The following is a 14,047-nucleotide window of genomic DNA, read 5'->3' as shown; positions in this document are numbered from 1 at the left end:
AGAACTTGAACACCTTCCTCTTACCTTAAAAAGACAAATATTGTAAATTGTAAGAATTATACCAATAAACAAAGGTAATGCATTAAGAGAAAAAGTCAGTTTTTAAACTTTGTTCAGAACAACTTGAAAAATGTAGACAATCACATCATCTTAAATGAAAGGAAAAATAATTGGGCAAAAACCCATCCACAGCCATAGTGTTTGAAGCAGGGCAGGAAAGCCATCTGGCCTGTCATTTGAGTCTTTCTGTATCAAACAGCCACATTAACAGTAACTGTAATTAAATTAGACTTATTATGCATGCTTGAGCAATAAAAAATTCAAACATACAAGAAATCCACTATGGTAGTGATCCAGTTTAAGGAAAAGAAAGTGGAAGCTTGTAAAAGACATATCAAAAGTGACAACCCCAAGAGGAAGATACTTCCCAGCAGCTTGAAGTCTCAGGGCAAATACTTTAGAAAAAGCTGCCAGGGTTAAACAGAGGAAGTTTGTTAAAAACCGATTACATCCCTCGAGAAGTTGAAGGTGAAAATAGGACGTAAAATATAAACACATCATATGCCCAAAAAGACATTGATGGCCATCAAAAACTTGTAGTTAATTATTTTCTGTAGCAAGCAGGACACCTGTGAAAGAGTTAGCAGGAGCAGTAGGTTGCTTAGATACAAAAGGAGCACGCAGGTGAGATAAGGCCATGGCAGTGAACTGCATGAATTCTTTGTGTCCCTGTTTGCTATAAACTCAAGCAGGTTCCCTTGTTGGAAGTTTTCTTGATAGAGCATAAATTGGAGAGCTCAGTGAAAATTATATATCAGTAGGTTTCTAAGAAAGAGAGAAACTAAGCAGTAACAATTTCAAAGAACAACCAAATCTAGGATTAGTGTGCATGGAAAAGGGAAGATAAAGAAGAAAGCTCTCTAAAATCATGAGTTGCAAAGACAGGTCAAATAGGGAATGGAATTTTTTGTATCATGAAGGCACTGAACAAGGATGTATCAAATCATTAGTTGATTCAAAACAAATAAAACCAGAAGTGTTTCCTCATATAGCATGTTGGTAACTTTGAATTTCCTTGCCACAGAATGTTGTGGTTTACAGAACTTGACATGAGTTAAAGATCTCTTGGACAAACTCATCCATCAGGACCTATCAAATAGAAAGTCTCTGCCTCTGACTTTGGACGTCATATCACTAGAAGCTGGGAATATAAGGCAGGTAGCTATCATTACATGCTTGTCATTTTATAATAATCTTTAGTAAGCATCCTCTACTTTTCACCACTTTTCATCACTTTTGGATGTGATGGCCCAGGATACCAAGCTAGATGGATCTTTTTTAGCCTGAGCTGGGACACCCCTTCTTACATCCTGCTTTTAAGTAGCTCATGAAGTTTGTGGAAAGCCTTCTGTGGATTCATTTGAGTCAACCTGAACAACAAGAGTCAGATAAAGGACTCCAAACAGAATTAAGACTGAAAATACTAGGAGGAGGTAACTAATTGAGCAGGATCAGCAACTAATGTAAAGAAAAGATAAAGCAGAAGTACACTTGCATATAGTCTTTAACTCTTGAAGTACAAAGTGGCACCACACATGAGATGACAGAAAATAATTCTTCATCCCTGTAAAAGAAAAAAATACTCTCTTCTTCCCAGCAGGTGAAATGACAAGAAAATTGCAATGTGTCCTTAAACTGAAAGAAGCTTAATTCTCAGATCAAATCTATATCAACACAATTTTAAAAAGAGCTCTGCAAGTGGATGAATAAGCGTGCATAGAAAATGAAGAATATATTAATATACAGAAGTGCAAAAATCATAGAAACTTACCATTACCCCCCTTCTTTTTTTAACTAACTGAAGTAATCCCATAGCTACATAAGCCATATAAAAGTGGTCTTGGTCATGTCAGTCCTCTGTCATGAAAAACGATTCAATATAAAATATTATTTCATATTCGTTCTATAAGTGAAATCCTCACATAATATGAATTGCCTAAGGTTCACTGACTTCCACAGAACTATGACAAGTCACACAGCTGAGGACCTGCCCAGCGTGTACCATGTTGGCTGACACAGCAACGTCATAAATCCAGCCTTGAGGAAACTGCAGTTTTCAACAAGCTCATTGCATGCGAGACTGTTAACTGACCATTTACTGAGATTCTCGTAAACCAACCTCTACAGGCCGAAGGGAAGAAGAGAGAAGCAGTGGTACAGAGCCTGCAGTTTCCCTTCCCTGCAGCCCCTTGCTCCGAGGGGGCTGCCTAAGACCCACACAATAAAGCAGTAAAGTAAGCCAATGCAGATGTGGGATCTGCAGCTTTCGTCTTCACGGATAGCGGTACGCTCTTCGTGGGGCTGAAGTAACCCAAAGCCTCTCTGAACCCAAGCTAGGAAGGGAGGAGTTTCTCCCACCACCAGCACCTGTGAATGAACATTGTAAAGCCCAGGTGCCAACCCCCTCCTTAAATGCTGCAAGATTTATTCACAGTTAAACCTGGATGTTTTCTAAATTGACTGTCATCCTAAAATTATCTTAGCCAACAACAAGGGTAGGACTGAGCTGCTGTCCAGTGACTTTCCCTCTCAAGTACCTTCAGAGGTTCTTCCACCTGCCAAACTGCTCCAGTGATGCTCTGGAGATGCATGAGATGCTCTCATGAGAGTCACCACTTGCTTCGAAGTCACCAGACCTCAGGCCCATCACAATTTTAGAGCCCTCTAAGAAATTAATCCTCTAACTGTCGTTCTCGGTTTATCCAAGAATTTGCAACTTCTGTATGAATTCCTTGGTCAAATTCAGTAATCTTGTTAATCTCAGCCCCCATATTTCTGTTTCTTTCAACTTCGGCTAGCAAAAATTCTCACAGTGCTCCTTCCCAAGAGGGACAGAAACCTTCTGTTCCCTTTTTCCCATACACTCAACAAAATATCCCTGACCATGCATGCTTCTTCTACATTTCTTCCCAGTGAAACCCTTGAGACCTAAATAGCTCACTTCCAGTTGTCCACCTAAGTTTTCCTTTACTCTAATTTCTAGGTCAACTAACTGCAGAAAATAATTTAAACTTTGTAATCTATAGGAAAAGTTTTGCTTTGAAATAAAACACAAATATTTTTTGCAGTTTCAACCACTGAAGCAGAATTGTAGTCATTTAGCAGACATCATAACTTGAAGTTAACCAGTATGTTTTTTCAGGACATACAGCTAGAGAGAATTTTTCCATTGTAACGCAATTCCCTAATGAACCATAGTTAACATACTAGGTTGCTTTCTGTGTAACCTTGAAAAAAATACAAAAGGTATTTCATTATTGTATGAAAGCAATATGTAAACATGCAAATGTTTCCTGTTGTTATAAGTTTTAAGGAATGACTTCTGTAAGCATTTATCTATAGTACATCTAAATTAAATAGCCCTGCTAGAAGGAAGAGAAAACCTTTTGTATTCATTTAGTCATTAAACAGAATCAGGAACAGTTGCTAAAATAATGGATCCTGATTATTCATTACCATTATGCTTTACTTGTTGGAATAGATACCTGATAAGAATCGTACCAGAACTACAGCTGCTAATGAATGATTAAAGGCTGGGGAGCAGATGCGAAGGGAAAGTAGAACAACAATACCTCATTTGTTTTTTTTCTGGGGATGCTTATGTGGTTGTCCTTCATTTTCTTCTACCGAGTTTTGCTTTCAGATCTCTACAATATAATGGACTGAACTAGGACTGGATTTGGACTCTTTCCCATCTTGTGGAAAGCTTCTTTCCTGAACCATGACAAAAAATTCAAAACCTTGACAAAGTTTATGAACTAAAAGTACTAATAATGTCAACAATGTCAATAGAAATATTTTATTTAGGTGATTTTTAAAACATTTCAACTGCACTATGATTTGCTTATGTTTTGTAACTGAAAGCCATTTTACAGAAAACCAAAATCTTTGAAGTGTCAAAATCCTGTTTTATCAAATTCAGTTTTTCAGGGCCTTGAAATCTGATTTGACCTACTTCCTACAAAGTTTTGGCTTAGACAAATAAAGGCATTTTTGGATGAAATTCATTCTGTCAAAAAGCTCCAACCTAGCTTTGCTGTCCATGGTAGTCCATACAAATATCAAAACGAACTTCTGGTATATGTAATAGCTTAATCAGCTGGAACTTGAGTACAACACACTGACACGTATCTATCTGATCACCAGATGACTAGGAAATCTGTGTCCCATATGCTGTTTAAAAAGGGAGGTCTTAAAATTTAATTAGACGGGAGAAAGAAATAGAGCTTGCTTTTTTTTTTTTTTTTTAATCGTCATTCCATTTTTTTTCACTTTGTCTATTTAAACTCCATATATTCACCTAATCCACAGATTGCTCTGCAACTGCTTACAAGCTTTGTCATGTACTACCTAAATTCACCTAGAATTTTGTTTTGTTGGCATCCCAAGAACTCAGGTCACAGAGAAACCAGCCTGAGAACCCAGGAGATGAGTAAAACCATCATGGACAAACACACACGCTTGCCTGCACGGGAAATTAGCATGCAGTCATTTACAGCACAAATGTATACTTCACCAAATCAGTGTCTTTCAGTCTTTATCAGTCTGCAGGCTCTCACTTTTCTTTTTCTTCCCAGTGGAAGCACAGAGCTTTATGTAGTGAATCAAAGCTCCCTGACTCTTCATAGGTAAATTTTCACAGACCTCTTATAAAAAGCTCACAGACCTCCACGATGCGTGGACTACATGTGGAAAGCAACGCCAGCACCAGCGCTCCAAACTTGTTCCACACAGAAACTCTTTATAGTGCACAACGACTGTGAAGTACCTTTACACCGCTTTCAAAAGACCCACCGCTTTCAAGTTCAACTAATTTCTAGTTACACGCACAGGCAAGTGTTTGTATCATCTATCATTAGAGAGCTGATTGAGTATATAGTCCCATAGTCCTGTGTTTTCTGGTTCTACTTGAGGGGATTTTGCCCAACCAGTTTAAGAAAATTTCCCTCCTGCTCAGTAAAGAATTGCGCTCGGCGGTACGAAATAGAAACGTTCCTACATTTCCTGGGCATAATGAAGTGCTCGTGGCATCAGCAGAGATGTTGACTTTATACGTAAGGCTTATTAAGACTCAGTTACCTTTTAAGGTGGTAGGGAAGCAAGCACGGAGCGCGAAGTGCTCTGCCAGAGCAGCTTTATCAAACCCTGCGGTGGCAGTCCAGGGGATTACCAGCCGCAGCTGTCTGCCTTCTGCAGGGGGGCATGCCAGCCCCCAGCTGCTCCTGTTGCTCTGCTGACTGCAGAGCGTGTACAAACTCAGTTGGGTGTCCTTATGACACCCGCACATAAAAAGGCAAGAGGAAAATCCAGTGCCTGGAAAAGACCATCTCCCTGATCACAGGGCACGGGCGGTTAGCTGTCCTCTAGCAAATCCAGCCGCGGTTATCCCCGCATCGTTGTGAGAGTGGGTTCGGGTTAAAAATAATCAGAGCCTTTTTGGGGGTGTGGAGGGGCAGGGTTTGGATCCAGGTTGTCGCAGGGCCCCATAAACAATTTTACAAGAACAACTGAAGGAGGTCACAGGCTGGGAATGAGCAGCTGGGGGCTGCTAAGATGGCATTGTCAGTGAATGGCACCGCTTCCCTGAATTTTTACCGAAACATAGAGCTTGAGCGTTCAGATAATGAGCCGTGACATCTGAGATATGGCAGCGGTACCAAGCAGATGGGCCAATACCTGCTTAAAGTGCTCCAGCTCGAGTCACTGAAAAGGACATCTGTCTCTGCTCTCAGACTGGGTGCCTTAGTGACCCTGCCGCAGCTGGGCATCAGGAAATCTTCTGTGTGTTTATGAACGGGTGTTTTTCAGAAGCCTGTACTCTGAGTGGTATTTTGAATGAATTTTCACAAGGCAGCCAAAAAATCTCCTGCTGTCAGATGGGCCGAATATCAAGTCCTTGTTGCAACACACAGAGGTACTACAGCTCCTCAGCAAAACAGTTGCAAAAATATTTTTAAGATGCCAAACCCAGCAACCTTTCCCTTAGCCTTGTTCAGCAAAATGATTTTATCTGAAACTTTGCACTCTGAGGCACACAACAGTTTTGGAGATTTCAGCCCCCGGAATGAAAGTTGAGCGCAGTTAATGGCATCTGACATTTGAATTCCTGAAGGCAAATGCTGGACACCTGTGGCTACATTATCCTTTAGTCTAAAAAGTTACCCTGTCTCTCCCTTCCTCTTTTCTTGTATCAAACCCCAGACCATCATATTTTTCTCAGTAGCACTCGGGCCAGCCTACAACACTAAAAGCATATAGAAATGACTAATATGAAAGGGCTGAATAAAAGGCATTTAAAAAATAAACCAGAAATAAATCATGACTTAAGAATAACTGTTTTGTTTGCTTGTCACTAGACATCTGTTCGTAGACACTGCAAATGTTCCACTTTGTGTCTGGGTTTAATAGTAACAACTTTGCAGGGATGCCTTCTTCTTCCTCATTGTTTTCACTTGGTTTCTAGGGCAAACAAAACCAATTTTTTCAGCCCTTTAATAAATTAAAGCTGTTATAGAGTTAGAAGTAAATAACTCCATAGTATGGAAACTTAAATCCAGCAAGCCTCAGAATGCGTCAAAGGTCACTATACGCACAGATTCAAACTCTTTCTTGCTCCCTTCCCCCCTGGTAATCCCCAGGACCTCTCTGTCGTGACTGAGTAGAATGCAGGGCAAAACATGACCTGAAAAATGTGGAGCTGGCCATCCTCTTCCTCCTCTCTCCCTGTCATCTGCTGACAGACAACAAATTGTACTGAATCCGAACTGTTTATTTTGCTGGGAATGCCATCTGCGTGGTGGCAGCTGGGGTGGGAGGGAGGGCACAGAGATGAACGGGCAGCGGTAAATACAGACAGTAGACAAAATTAGGAGAAGTTCTGCTGCTTTCCAGTGTTCTGGATCTTTGCATGCTTCCATTAAGTGGATACAGCTCTTGTTCAACTGGTGTTTGAACATCTGGATTAGTTAGCAAGACAGCAAATTCAGAACATTTGAACAGAGATGTCAGACAAGCCAGTTTGGGCAAATTGCTAAGACTACTGAAAATGCTGAAGTAATTTATGGTTATATTCTATTTTTAACATATTACAGCATACTAGAACTAGCAAGGGGAAAAAAAAGAAGATAAGTAAGTATTGTCAAAAGGAATATGTCACAAATCATCCAAAATGAAAAATCAGTGAAGATCTGGAGAGAATGTTTCTTGCAGACCAAAGATTGCACCACTGACAACTGAACCTGAATTCCACAAAGGAATTTCTGGCATAACATTTTAATTTCCCATTCCTCTTCAAAATGATCACTTACATTTGCATTATCCCTTTTCACTGTGTTACGGAAAAAATAATTCAGCAATTAAAACGCCATCTTAATGTATTCAGTTCTGTAAATAAGATGATGTGAGAGGAAATTTTAGAGATTGAAATTTTGCTCATATCTCTTTGCTAGCAGATTGCTAACACCTTGTCTACACAGAATCACAGCAGGCTAAGGTGGGAGGGGACCTCTGGAGATCGTCAGGTCCAACGCCCTGCTCAAAGCAAGGCAAGGCAGAAGGTTGCTCAGGGCCACGTGCAGTTGCGTTTCGAATTCTCTCCAGGACATAGACTCCACAACCTCTCTGGGCAACCTGTTCCACTGTTTGGCCAACCTCAGGGGAAGAGAGTTTCTTCTTCTGTTTAAATGGAATTTCCCTTGTTTCGGTTTGTGCCCATTGCCTCTTATCCCTTCCCCGGATACCAGTGAGAAGAGCCTGGCCCTGTCTTCTTTGCCCCCTCCTGTCAGGTATTTATACACATGGATGAGATCCCCCCTAAGCCTTCTCTTCTCAAGGATAATATATTAATAAATATTAGTAAAACATTAATAAAATATTTAAAAATATATGTTTACTTACTTTGGAAGCATTTCAGAAGAATCTTGGCTGATTTGTCCACGGTTTTCACATTGAATACAGCTCCCAAGATCCTTTTTAGGCAAGTGTCACTGTTGTTAGGAGTTTCATCTACTGCAGCAGGAGACCCTACTTAGCAATGTCGTATACTTTCAAACTATATGTAGGTAAGTCATTAGGTAAGACATTCGCCTCTTCCCTTAAGTGTTTAATTAGAATAGACACACATTTCAACCTTTTTTTATCTCACTCTTGGGGTTTTTCTAAAGTTCATTAAATTTAAGAGCAATCAATAACAAGAAGAAAGCTGAGTCCTGGAGCAAGTCTAAAGCTGCACTACACCTGAAGGAACTGAACCACACAGAAGCCTTTTAACGCACTGTAATTTATGGAAGTTGGATTCACATCCCTAACTTGATCTGCCTTAACCTTCTTGGCTGTCCTTATTTAGAAGTGCCTGGAATTAAAGATTTCATGTTCAGTGCTGTAGTTCTCCATGTGCAAGACTTAAAGAGAAGGAAAGGACATGTCATACTGGTAAACAAACTTAGCCAATATTGGTCCACTTTAACAAAATCTATGTAATACACGTCAGTTATAATAGGCTTGTCACCCTACCTTCCCTTCAGATTTTCTAAAACGTAGTTCTATGTTGCCATAATATTTGTCTATAGCGCAAGATAAGACTTTCTCTGTCATGATAATGCACAGACATACTTTCATGTAAGCATTAAATCCTTCTAAGCTGATACCCCATGCTGATAAACAGGTTTCTCAACAGACAGCATGAAGTTCACATCACCAGCACTACATATCTAAGCTGGGTGTGGAAAACCACACAGCAGCTACCCCTACAAGGTTGCAGTTCCATCTCTCCCTTCAGGTGACTTAACTGCTCAGTGACGAGCCAGCTCCCTCCTCCCCGCTGGTAGAGTTGTCCCACCTTCATCTTTGCACCACCTTCGACACCCGCCGTCGAGACATTTCGGCACGGTCGCCTGCCAGAAAAGCACCAGGTCTCTCTCTGCTGGGTCAGATTCCTGCTGGTTTAGCACACCGAAACAGTTCCCTGACCAGGGTCAGCCAGCCCCCCCAAGCCGAGCCACAGTGTCAAGACCTGACCATCTCTCTACTCTGGGTGACACCCCCGGAATATTCCAGGGGTATTGGGAAAGCGAGCAGGAAGTGCCTTGCTTCAAAAATGGGTCCCAAATGCTCAGAGAGCAGCTGAAACGAGAAGATGGCGTGCTAACAAACGAGCTAATTGTAAGCATCAGTCAGTTTATAAACGCTCTCCAGTGTTCGAATAATTTCAAAGGATCTGTTTATTTGAAATACAAGCCACAGATAGATTTTCATATAAGTTTTGGAGGCTCATTTCTGAAAGCAAATCATATTTCCAGAACATCCTAAATATAAATTATTACGCATAATTCTCCTCTACAGTGTTCATGATGGATGGGTAAACAAAGGTGAACTAACATACATTACATAAAAATGAAGAATAACCAACACTGCCAGTTTTCTATGGGACATATATCACAGCCATTCAGCTAATTCCTGCGGGCTCAATTTCTGGCCTTGGTGGAGCAATTCTTTTTGTCCTTTGCAGTTTACCATAAAATCTTCCAATCTGATTAATAACTTCTTAGAATTTTTCTTGAGGAAGAACCTGGAACCACAGGTCATCTGCAATAAAAAGGAAAAAGGTTTTCCACCCGCCGCAGTGAGTGGTTCACAGAACAGCAAATAAAGCACAAGCAGATTATCATGATACCTTAAAAATATTGAAATCACATTGTTTTGGATAAATTTTTACAGAAATTCTTAAGGTCTCAAGTAAGCATCTGAATGCCATTTAAATAAAATTAAGCTTTTAAGACCCAACTGTCTTTTTAGTCTCATAATTTTTCAGATACCTTGAGATTTAAGACCCTGCCCCACTGAAAAGTTCAAATACATTCATAAAAATTTAAAGTTTATTGTTCCATTTAAGGTTATATAAGAAAATGAAGAAGATAAATGACTCTTGATGTATAACTAAGGGAGGGCCATTTGTGTGAACTGGTTCTTATTCTTCAACAGTTCACAGTTCATATACTCCCAGTAACGAAAATGAAGTCAATGCAATGCATGAGGATCAGATTTTCATAATCCAAGGCCATTTACATCACATCAGAGATCTTCAGCAGGCACCTACACAAACTCCACAGTTACCTTCAATACTGTAATTTCAAATTTGCAGCAGAGAACCTATGATAAAGCCAGAGTACTATGTGTATCCTGGTTTTCTTGAACTCTTTTCTGACCCAAAAGCTTTGGCCCTCAGCAAACACTTTCACATATCTTGGTATTTGTGGATTATTTTTTTTTTAAAGCAGCAGGTTCTATACATCTGTTTTGTTCTTACAGAAATATTTGACAATTCAGAAATGGAGCAATGGTTCAGCTGGGTAGCTAGTTTAATAAATGAGTGGATTTGGTAACAAAGCAAGTCACTGAAATGGCCACAGAGATTTTCATGGAGGTCCCAATGGACTTTGGAAGTGCCTCCTCTCCTGGAATAACCTCTGGTGGATGGTCCAGTTTCCACCTCAGTCATATATGGTTACTTACTTCCAACCGAAATGCTGTATGTGGTGGTTACCTGTGAGAATAATAATCTTAAAAAGAGGCAAACTGCAATTCTAGTTCTGAAGAACCAGCCTACTTTTGAACATCTTAGGGGAGCAGTATAGCACTGCTTCTTACACAGCATTCCCTCCTAACAAGAATTTTCTGCGCTGGAGGAAAATAAAGCAGCATTCATGTTGTATTGTAGACAGAGACCTTTAAAAAAAAAAAAAAAAAAGAAAAAAAACTAACAAAAAACCCCAAACAGCAGCTATTCTTGCCACAAGAAAGATCTTGGTGACAACATCATTTTCCTAGAAGAAAAATCTGCAGTAGCTCAGGATTTCCATAAGTATTTTGGATTCCTGGGAAAGAAGGAGGAAAGCTGTTGGGTTTATTATGGTTATAAGTACCCCAGAGCAGGAATGCTGATTTCCTAGCAGTCTTCCCTAAACACCAGAGAATATTCCCTCCCATACACTTGCAGGCATGATAAGAAGGAGCAGGAGCAGCCACTGCAGACCTGCAGGAGGAAAACTGAGTATATTACAACTGAATGCCTCGGCTGGGCTCTTCCTGGCCTTCCTGGCTCTGAACTGTGTGTGCAAAGTGCAGCCCTATATGTACTTTCATATAAAGCAGTTTTTCATATTAAGGGAATCTATTAGAGATGGATTTGAACTTTTGTTCATCCTCCTGCCACCGATGTGCGCTGTCGTTGCCAAGCACAGACAACATAGTCCACTTCTGTCTCCATTTTCTTCCTCCATGAATTGAAAAGTGCATATAATGTGCTAGTAGTAGTTTAGAAGTGGTCAGATTAGTGAATGAATAAGCTTTAATGTAATAGGCCGTCATTCAAAGACTGACTTTTAAATATCCTTTTCCACCGCTCAGTGGGCCTTGATAAACAGGTATACCAGAAACTAGTTTATACTAGAAATTACTTCCAAGCTGAATTTGCCACTTCATCAGGCGGTCACACGTTACAGAGAAAGCAGATAAATAAGCTGAAAGAGAAAAGATGCCAGTATGAACAACAACAGTGGAAAAAAAACCCAACAGTGAAACATAAATTCCGTGGTTCAAATGAGTTTCTCTGTTGTTCTCTTGGGAGAACATTCATTGAACCTGGGCAGAGATGCCTTCATTTTGCCTGCTAAATGTCTTCTGAGGTTTCCCCTCCAGCACGTGGAGAGGAACGGAGTCCTCCGAGAGGCAGTGAGAGCAGAAGCCTGGGGTAGGTGTGCTGAACACTGCCTGGAGGAACCTTCCTCTTCATCCACTGCTGAAAATTAGGACACTGCCTAGTTAAGTGAAGTACTTCATGTCGGGTGTCCCACATTAGAAAGATTCGTTAGCGTTTTAAAAGGGAAGATAGCAGTATTACCTGAGAATAATTATTACAGAATCCTGGAAATTCAAAATCTTGTTTTTACACATATTCATTCATGCAAATGCGGAACCTGACAGGGAATTTTTATTCAGGTGAGTAATCTGCCTTTGACTTCAATGGGATTCTACTATATATGAACAAAGCAATCAAGTCAGGTTTTGCATTTATGCAGTAGCCTCCATTTGTCTTCAAGTGGGACTGTTATGTTGTAAAAACTCCCAAATCATGCCAATTTGTCCAGAAGAGATTTCAAATCTCCTGTTTAATATTCAGCTTCAGCGAAACAGAAGGCAACACTGCCAAATGCTCCATAACCGTTCAACTGTGATTACTCACATTTTGATTAGAAAATTCTCATAAATACCATTTCACATGGGTGTTGTCACCTGCCCTGTGCTAGATACACCGCTCCTCTGTGCAATTAATTAGCAAACATTGAAAAATGAGTTTATCACCTGGAATGGAGTTTTGACAAACTCTTCTGAAGACATACCTGAAACACAGCCCAGGAGAATCCTCAACAGATACAAACGATTTACGCATATACAATAGCGCAGACAGCCTCCAAACAAGCTAGAGACCTGCCAGGAGCAGCAGTAATTCAATATCTGCTTTGAAATGAAGAACGTAAAACAGACCATAACTGAGGAATGAGGCACTGAACCCTCCAATGGGGGAAAGGTAAGGAGAACACTTAATAATTTGGGGGATTTACAACACCCCTGTACTTCCCGATGGGCAAAAAGGCGAGGAAGGAACACAGAACAAGAACGGTTTGGACAACAGACATGGAAAGCTGCACACCGACGGTGCTCTGCTCTTTCTTTACTTAGGTAAGTAATACTTGGTCTTCTGAGCCACAGGTCCAATTCACGGACCGCATGAGCTACGCCACTATCACAAGAGCGACCACGACACGTTCCCTTTTGCCTCTTCTTCCCCGCAGGCTGTCCGTCTGACTGTCCCGCTACCCCGGGTGCACTTGGTTGACCGCTGCCGCCGCGCTCGGATCAACGCGCCGGCTCTCCTGCGGCTGAGGCTGCGGCTCCAAGTTGCAGCAAAGCTGATGCAGCAACCAGCCGCCGTCATAAGGGCTGTCCCCGCGATTCCCCTCTTGCGTGTCGTCACCACCTCGCTGGGGCCAGCGGTGGTCCTCGGCTGGCCCCAGGGTGAACTTCTTCATGGGAGAGAGAGGGACAGCAAAAAGCCAACCCTCCCCAAAGAGGCGGTTCTCAGCGTGGTGGTGTCTTAGCCAAGTCGGTCATTAACCAGCAGCAAGCACAAGCAACTGCTGAAACCTAGCTGAGTGTTTTTTTCACATGTGGGCTAGGAAAGAAAGAGGCTGTGGTATTGCTCTAGGAAGCAAGAGACCCAAAACACCCAGTATGGTGAGCACCATTCTGAAAACAGTATATTCTCTTATTCCTTGGAGCAAGTCATTGGGTGCCTCACATTGAAAAAGAAATACACTAAACAAACCAACACAGTAGGTTAGGAGCTGGAAAACAAAACCAGCTAAACATAAATAAATCATGGATGTCTCCTAACATAGTAAAATTCTTGGGCATTGTCATCTGCTGCTTATTACAGTTTCATTTCCACTGGAATTTTCTTTGTTTCCCTGCAACTTTTGTGTATCCAAATAATTACAGTTGTATTACTGTATTATTTTAAATCTAGTCAGTAAAGCGAATAGAAAAGCCTATCTCTGCATTATTCTGGCCAATATTACATTCTATTACATAAGAAATGGGAAATAAATCAATTTTAATGCACCACTTTAATAAGGCGACAACCACAGTTCTAGATTGCAATTATGGAGATAATTACAATTTCATTGGTACTGCTGAAGACTAAGAATACAAAATTTACCTTGGATGAACAGTTCATTATTTAAGATGAACCCAAGCTATTTTTCTTCTAAATCATATCTTGGCTTGTTTTATTTCTTAACTTGGACTGTTTAATAAAGGCATAAAGTGTTTTACAGGTAGAGTATATCAAAACAGGCTAGCTGGTTCAGTGTCAAATTCCTGTACAGTGATTTGAGAAAAAAACATTAATTTTGAAACAGCTCTGGAGGCT

Source organism: Accipiter gentilis, chromosome 20, assembly GCF_929443795.1.
Source record: "Accipiter gentilis chromosome 20, bAccGen1.1, whole genome shotgun sequence".
Classification (NCBI taxonomy): Eukaryota; Metazoa; Chordata; class Aves; order Accipitriformes; family Accipitridae; genus Astur; species Astur gentilis.
Note: the sequence above shows the minus strand (reverse complement) of the source record.